Consider the following 9,031-nt stretch of genomic DNA (forward strand, 5'->3'; position numbering starts at 1 on the left):
GCTCCTGAGCAGTGTACCGCCTGCCAAGCCACTGACCCTGGAGCCCAGACAGCTGCACCTGACCTGCTCCCCTCTCCTCAGGAGCTGGCCTTCCCCCTTCCCAGCCTCCACCTCCCAGCTTCCTTGGGAGGCCTGGCCTGGCCTGGCCATGCTAGAAGCAGCCTCAGGCCTCCCTGCTTTCAAGGGGCCCATTCTAGGGGGTAAGCTAATCAAATACGAGCTGTGGGAGGTGATAGAAGTATGTGTACAGGAGGCTACGGGGGGCTGGAGGGGGTGCCTAAGTGGGGGCGAGGTACTTACTGCAGGCCTTGCCCGCCAGGTAGGGTAGGTAGGTGTTGGTCTGCATGCAGAAGGGAAAGTGGGCAGGGTCTTATGTGCTAGCCTGGAGCTTGACTGTTCAACCCCAGGGCAGTGACAGGGCTGGGTGGGATTTGTGACTTAGAAGCTCTTGAATTCCCTCAAAGATAAAGCAAATAGAGAAGGACTAGGGATGAAGTGTAGGGCTAATGGGAGGGTTTGGAGAGCAGCCCTGATGTCCTCCAGAGGCCTCCCTGCATCTTCTCTCCCCTCCCTTTTGTTCCCTTCTCACTTGCCCCTTGCTGCAGGGACCCATGCCTTCTGGGGTTTGATGGGAGGTTTTCCTGAGCAGTAAGTAACTGCTGGAGGGGGATGTGGCAGTGAGACTTGGGACCGCTCTCTTTCTGAGTCTGAGTCCAGCTTCTGGGCAGCTCTGGCAGACGCCACAGGCTGGAATCACCCTCACCCATGCACTCCCCTTCAGTGTGCCCTGGGGCGTCCTGGGCCAACCCCATGCTGAAGGTTCTGCCTGGTTCTTTCCTTCCCATACCCAGCCTTTCTAGGGTGACCAAGGTGGCAGCAGGTGCTGGGGCCAGGAGTCTGGGAGTCTGGAGGAACCAGATGAGCTCAGAGGGCACAGACTCTGAGCTTCTAAAACCTTTTGCGATCCCGGGCAGACCTTGCCTTTCCTAAGCCTCATTCTCCTTGGGATCTTGGGGGCCCCCTTTGGCACACTGTTCCACGTTATAAGACCAGTTTCCTTTGTCTTAGAAGAAGCTCAGAGTCTATGTCTTGGCCCCCTCTGTCTGTTTTCCCAGCTCACCGCCAAGCAGCAGCAGAAGCACAGGGGCTTCCCAGCCACCCACCCCCAGCAAGCCCCTCTAAAGGGAAAGGGCAGGAGGAGTGGGTTTCAGGAGCAGCTGACAAAGAAAGTGTGGGCTCAAGCCCTGGCCTGCCTGGGTTGCTGGGTGACCTCCTGTGAGGTCTCTGCTTTCTCTGGACCTCAGCAGGCCCCCTCTTTCCTGTAGGGATGCTCTTGGTGCCCTGTGGGCCTATGGCAGGGAACTTGAGAGACAGAACACACTCCTTTGTCTGTGTTCAGGCACCAGGAGAGGCCAGGCCGGTTGGGCAGTGGGAAGCCGTGTGCACGGAGGCATGAAATGAGCCCCTGTAAATCCATGTGAATGAGCCGGCAGAACGGCAGGCCAAGCACAAACCTCCCTCCCTCTGGATTTCCTCTGATGCACGAGTAGCACAGTGGCCTGGGGCCCGGTGGGTGCAGGGTCATTAGGCTGGGGCTGGGGGCATGGAGATCCACACAAAATGGCACCAATATTGGCTTCTTGGGGGCCAGGCTGGGGCTGGGTACAGGCTCGGCCATCTGCCCTCTATCTTGTCCATTACTCCCACCGCTCCACTGCAGGAGAGGCAAGGGTGCAAAAGAGGGAGCAAGACTGAAAAATCAAAGCTCAGCTCTCCTGGGGAAGCCAGCAGGGAATGGGAAACCCTTTACATCTCCCTCCCCTTCATAAATCCAAAGGGCCACTAAAGTTTACCCCTCGTAGGTTCACATCTTGCTATACTATTTCCACTGGCGGAAGGCCACTGCCTTCTCTCTACCCACTCCTGAAACTCTTAAAGAGCTCCTTCCATGTGCAGACCTGACGTCCTGACCCAGCACTCACAGCCCTGTGCATCCTCTGTCTTCTCCATCCTGTCTCCCCTTAGTCCTCCCTCTACCTTTGCCGGAAACACTCTGCACCATTGTTCCTGTGAGTCTTTCCCCTGGGATGCCAGGAGTTGGTTGTTCCCAGATAGAAGTTCAGAATGACCTTGGATTCTTCAGAGGAGTCCTGGACACCCCTACCCACCCTGCATGCTTCTCTGTCTCAGTCCTGAGCTAAGGGGGTGGGGAGTGGATGGAGCTTTATGGCCTGTGCACCTGGAATCAGGCCCAGGGTACTGGCGAGGGAAGGCACAGCCCCTTCTCTCCAGACCCTCACAGCCTGGTAGTGGAGGCAGATGTGGGGCTGGATGGTGATCATCTGTGTGATGATCCTAGGTGGGAGGATACCCAGCCCGCGGTGGGGATTAGGGGAAAAAAAAAAAAAAAGCTTTGGTGGGCCTTAGAGGCTGAGTCCTCCTGGTGGAGAAGTTGCTGAAGAATAGAAGTGGGAACGGCACTTGCCAAGGCCTGGGGGTGTGTGAGCACCTGGAATGTCATGGGCTTGGCGGGAATAAAGTGAGCTCCAGAAGACAGTTTTGGTCACAGCGGCAACTCTAGCACTGAAACAGTGCCTGTGTAATCACCCTTCCAGTCTTCTATTATTGTTTCTATTAAACCTGTTTTTATAAAAGATGAATTGTTAACTAATATGTAACCTGTAGCTAAACAACATATTTGTGTAAGAGTTCTAGGAACTAACATCAAAGGAAGCTCACCACAGTGACTGGACATACCGGCTCCAGGAGACTTGCTGACCTTCAACCATAAAAACCAGACCTCTGCTTGACCAGTTTCGAGATAATCATCAGAATAGACTGTACTGGCTTACATGTACACATGTTCTGCTCCCCCTCCCTCCTAATAAAAACCCCTGCCTGCACTGAGATGTGTCGGTGGACTTTAGGACAGGAGTCCACCATATTCTCAGGTTGGCACCTGAGTAAACGGCTTTCCTTACGCCAGCACCTGTCTCTTGAGTACTGGCTTTTGAAGCATCAGGCAACAGAACCTGAGTTCTGTATCACTTGGAACACGTTTTTGTTGAGTGAATAAATAAGATGAAAGAGGGGAGAGGTTATGGAAGTGCGATTGAATGAGTTTGTGCCAACTCCTGGGAGCTTTACCCTGCCGGTTATAGGGAGCCAGGGGTGGGGGGATGGTGATGACAACGATAATGACGGGGTCCTGAGACCCAGCTTTTCTCACACCTTATCCTTGCTGCCTCACTGCAAGCTCGCCCGTCCCACATCCCCAGGCATTTCCGGCTGCCTGCACAGCCCAATTTTAGCCTCATTGTCTGGAAAAGCAAATGGATAATCTGGGTTGGGCCATCTCAGCAAGGGTTCTGGCCAGGAGGTCTGAGGATGTGGGCTGGTGGAAGGGGGCTGGAATAGCTTAACTTAGGCTCAGGAAATACTTTTATGTTGGTGTTGGTTAACATTGGGAAGAAGAGGCCTTGGGGGAAAAAACAAAAAACAAACCGCACATTCCCAGGGTGAAGGCAAGGACAGAGGACCACATCCGGAGGCACACGCTCTGTGAGTGTGCTGGTGACTTTCTGGAGGATGGTGCCCATGCCGGAACTGCTGGGCCCACACCTGACTGGCAGTTTTTTCAGGTTGGGCAAAAGAAATAAAACTTAGAAGGGTTTAGGTGGAAGGCCCACGACTGGGGCGGGGCCTGTATCGCATGGGCAAACACATGGCCTGCAACTGTATCCAGGTCCCAGACACGTCCCGTGCCCATGGCAGACAGCACTACTCAATCGTCCTTTCTCCTGAGCTCAGATGAGCGATTTCCTCTGCAACTGCATTCTCCAGGGGCCCCTGAGACCTGGAAATGCAGCTCATCTGAATGGAGATCTGCTTTAAGTTATGACACACTGGATTTTTGAAGGTGTAATGAAAAAAAATTACCTTATTAATAAGTGGTTATATTGATTACATGTGGAAATTTAAATGTTTGGATATTGGGTTAACTAAACTGTATTATAAATGTTAATTGCAGTTGTTTCTTTTCACTTCTTTTTAATGTGGCTGCTAGAATATTTAAAACTCTCCGTGTGGCTCACATATATTTCTGTGGCCACCCCACCAGAGAAGAAAATTTTGTCCTTTTCTCATAGCTAAATCTCCAGCACCTAAACAGTGCCTGGAACATAGTAGGAGCTCAGTAATCATTTGGGGAGTGAATGGATGAATCCTCATCAACACTGCTCTTCAGGGAGCCACCACCGATGGGTCAGGTGGACTCTATTTGCTACCCTGAGCCTCGGTAGTAGTTCCCGCATGGTGCTAAAATCCCCTGAGCATGCTTTCTGATTTTAGAGCTGGTAACACCCTCTTGGGACTCTCCTGATACCCAGGGGGTGGGCAGCTGGAGGTGGACATGGGTGAATGTGCTGCTCCCCCTAAGGGCCCTCTGAAAGGGAACTTTCTGTTTTTTTCTGATGAGAAAGCAGGATAGCATGCAAGTGATATGAAAATGACCTCTCACAGGCATTTGCATGCTTGGGGGTGCTGGGATGCTTAGTGTTCACATCCTGACCCTAACCCTTTGTCCCTAGGGACAAAACAGAAATCTCTGAAGACCTTTAGCTCCAGGGGAAGCAAGACCACCTCAGTCTTTCCCCACTGAGCAAAGTTTGTAGCCCAGAGCATCCTTGTCTCTCCCATCCATCAGGAGCCTAAAAATAGCCTGCAGTTCCAGCCTCCCACACAGCGGCCCTGGGAGCTGGGCCCTGTGCCTGCCAGCTCCTCCGCAGCCCAGACTGTCTGCATGGTCCTGCCTCAGCCACCAGCCTCCCACTCCTCACCCTCTGTCCCATCCTGGCTCCTGGGGACCCTGAACTCAGCGCTCCCACTGTCAGGCTTGCTGGGGGTCTGCCTACTGCCCTGCCTTCCCAAGCAGACTGTGCCTTTACCACCCGGACCTCCAAATCTAACGCTTTGTTCACGCTTCTCCTGAGGGGATGTCAGCCAGACACAGAGGTGAGGGGAGGGAGTTCCAGGCCATGGAACCAGCACTTGCAGAACCAAGGGGTGTGAGAGACCATGGGGGGCGGGGGAGTGAGCCCTTTTGAAGGGCTGGCTGAACAAGGTGGAGTGGTGGGACCAGGCACGGGCTGGAAGGCCATAGGGCCAGTCTGCTGGCTCCCACCCCTATACACGGGTCCTGCACGCATCGAGCCCCCTCCCCACAATGATTGGGCCGTCGCTTTTCTGTCCATATTGCCTGTAGAACGGGGAGGACTCTCAGTGGCAGAGTCCCCCACTCTGGGCCTTCCACACCTTGATTTGCGGGAAACCCTGATGCCTCCTGGAGCTGAGCTTCAGGACTCCCTGCCTGCCCATCAGGTCTGTGGCTGGGCAGGCTGGGGTACCCACGGAGGCCCAGACAGAGAAGGTCCTCAAGGCGACACGGAGCACCCAGCCAAGCCGCGAGAACCTCGAAACGCTGATGCCCAGGTGGGACCCAGCCCCTCGTTCTGAGGTCGGGCCGTCTCTGTTCGGGACACATTCTGGTTTGAGTGAAGAATGGGGTTTGGGGACCCACTCTGGTGGCAAGTGTGAGTGTACAGTGACACCGTTGACCCATGACAATTTCTCCATTCTTAGCTGAGCAGGGTCACAGCTGCAGGAAGTGGGGGCATCGGAAATCACACTTTCCTCCTCTGGGGAACGACTTTAGAGGAAACGCTGAGTTCATGGGGTCGTTCTTTCCACCCCATGGTGCTGGGGATCCTATTATCAAAGCTCTTTTTTGCCCCAGCATCTCCGGTAGCCTGGCCACAGCCCTTGGAGGCAGAGTGCCAGTGTGGGCATTATTGTCCCCCAGTAGATATTCGGGGGGTGAGGCCAGAGGGAGGGAGTGAGCTTCTTGCCCAGAGCTACCTGGCCCATCAGAGCCTGGCCTAGAACCCAGGACTCAGGCCCCTCCCACCCCTACACAGCACCCTCCCCCAAGGAAATAAGAGTGGGTGTGAGTTAGATGCTTCTTGGCTGAGGTGTAGGTGTTGGGGAGCTTTTCAGACCTTTGAGGTTTTCTCACCCACTATGCCCCTCATTTCTCAGCACTTGGGAACCCTCCTCAGTGTGCACATTGGCTGCTGTGAAGGGTCAGATAGTCTCAGGACATTCGGTTCTGGCTCTGGGGTCTGTCAGAGGAGCCAGGGAGTTGTCAGCATCTTGCAAGGAAGGATCTCTGGAGCCAGGTGGTCAGCAGAGTAGACCAAGTGCTCAGTTCAGCAGGGCAGAGCCTCTGGTGGCCAATGCCAAGGGAGATAGTGTGGTGTGGAGCAGCACTCTGGTGTGTAGACCTCGGCTATCTCAGCTGTGGCCTGAAGCCTGCCTCATTTATACGTTGAAAGTGATGTACTCCATCTTGTTGGTCTTTTTGATAAATGCCTTGGCACCCCTGATGCCAAGTGTGGGATTTCCGCAGGAGCCTATGGGTGGGTGGTTCTGCTCTACAGACATGGCTCTTCTGACCACATGTGTAGATCTCTTGGTTGTATCTCCCTGCCAGATGTGTCTGCTCTGACTTAGTTTCCCTCTTGAACCAATTGTCATGGCTGACTGACAACCATCTTGGTTGACATGAGTGACTCCATTTTGTTTTATATACTTTATCCTATCTTGACTGGACCAATGCCATTTTATTGGTCCTGCTCTCCACATTCATACACATAACACGCAGGCAGAGGACCACACGCATGACCTTCTCACACCTGCACACAGGCAGGCATGTACATCTGTGCACATGTGCACCCCCCCACAGAGCCCTTCCTCCTCTGGTCCTGTCCACATACTCAGAGAAGAGAAGCATGAAACTCTCCTTATCTGCGTCCAGAGGTTCAGGGCAAACCCACAACTGATGTCCAGGCTGTCCCTGCGTCCCTTCCTCTAGCAACTGGGAACTTGAAAACCTAAGCTAGAATCCCGACTGGTACCTGATGAATCTAGTGGGGTCACTGGGCCAACATAACCTGAAGGGAAACACAGAGAGTGGAACATGGAGATCGATGTGGAGTTAATGATGCATTGACCCGAAGCACCTCCAGCCCCTGCCCCCATTTGATGCCCCTTCCCTGTGGTCCTGCTGAGATGCTCTATCACCCACCTGGGAGCTGGGGACAGAGAATGACTAGACCACAGGAAGCCCTAGGGTGAGGTGGCTGCGTAAAGGAAGTCCTGAGGGACTGGACAGGACAGTGTACCCCACCCACAAAGAGCTGACGGCTAGATGTCCCTGGGGGAGGTCATGGTGACGAGGCCTCTGTTTCTTTTCTTTCAGAACAATGGGCTGGATGGAGCCTTGCCAGGTATTTGAATTTCCTGGGCATGCCGGAGCATTCCTGGAATGTCCAACCTTCCCGGTTTCCTCATGTGGAAATGATCCCACGGGAGTGGGGGGAAAGGGGTTGTGTAGACAGGAAGCCCCTGTAGTCAAACCACCAAGGACATGCCCTGCCCTAGCATCTAGGCTCGGGCAGTCCCCAGATCCTGCCTTGGTCCACCACCCTCAGGACATGGGGCTGTCTTTGTCCAGACCGCCTACTTCTGAGCACATACCTATTAAGTGCAGGTTCTGAATGTAGGAGGCTTGCAAGGGGCAGGAGGAGCCAGGACTGGACATCTGGGAAGGGTTACCTCTCACTGCTGAGGCAGAAGCCACAGCCCCTCCGGGGGCTGGAGCTGACCCAGCAGGAGCCCAGAGATCTTTCTGAAATGTGTCACTTACCTCCACTCTGTTTGCCAGAGAGGCTACATTGATCAGCCTGAGCAGCTTCAATGGGCAAGACCATAAAGACAATATCACAAATAGTGATAATGGTAACACTACGGCACATAACCTGAGTGTGTTGGGACTGTTCTAGAAGTTTTACATGAATTATTTTAGTTAATTTTTTCACCAGCCCTATGAGGTTGATACTATTATTGTTTCCATCTTATACTTAAAGGAACGGAGGTGCAGGAAGTATAATCAGTTTACCATAATTTTACAGCAAAAAGATTCATCTAATCTTTGTTCTCAAGAAACTGGAGTTTTGGGACCTTTTTATCTGATCGCACTCACCTATTCTGCAGGTGTTTATTAAACTGTTCTTTGCTGGGCTCGTGGTAGACAGGGGTTATACACAGCAAAGGTGAGCAGATAGCAGGGCACTCTGGCAGGTGAAAACACACGCCTGTGAAGCATTGGCAGCCCCAGTGACCCGCAGCTCCTCATACATCATCCACTCAAACCTGATGCTCAGACCTACGAGAAAGATGATGGTAGCACTGGTTCCAAGAAGCTCAGACAGGAGAGGGCCACCTGCCAATCTATCTATTCTCTTAGTGGCCAGACTCAGGCTGGGTGGTGGCCCCAGACCCTCTACTCTGGCTGGGGGGCTGGGCTTGTTCTTTCCCTGGCTCTGGCCAGAACCATTTCAGGAAGCAGCTGCTTTGGGAGGCTAAAGGGAGCCCACATCCTGTTCCAATCACTGTGAAGTGAGTATCCACGGGTGGAGGTCCCCATGGGGCCTGAATCAGGTTGACTCAGTGGAAACCTTCATCCATTGCTGTCTCCAAGCCAGATCTCACAGTCAGACCAAAGGAAGAATTTCCCAATTGCTGGTCTATATATCACTGGAAGGCTTGCAAATGAGTGGCCTTTGGGAGGGTGCCCCAATGCCCAGGCCCTGTCACTCTCATTCTGCCTGTGACATACGATGCTAATGGTGGAACTGAAGGGTGGGCACGACCTGTGTCAGAGCCCAGACCAGAGCTGCACCTCCAGTCTGCTTGTGGGGGCACCTGCTCTGACGCTGAGGACACAAAGAGAGGGCCTCTTCCCACCACAAGGCTCAGAGGTTTTCTTGGGGCCCTTCCCCTCTCACCTACTCCTCACAGGTCACTATGGAGGCAGGGTTTCTCTTGGGCCTCCCCGAGAGAAAGAATGGCCCTTGTGGGATGGTGTTTTCAGACAGACAGAAATAGACAAGAAAACAAGTGAGACAGACTT

The sequence above is a fragment of the Furipterus horrens genome, unplaced genomic scaffold (assembly GCF_987537825.1).
Source record: "Furipterus horrens unplaced genomic scaffold, mFurHor1.1.pri manual_scaffold_3, whole genome shotgun sequence".
Classification (NCBI taxonomy): Eukaryota; Metazoa; Chordata; class Mammalia; order Chiroptera; family Furipteridae; genus Furipterus; species Furipterus horrens.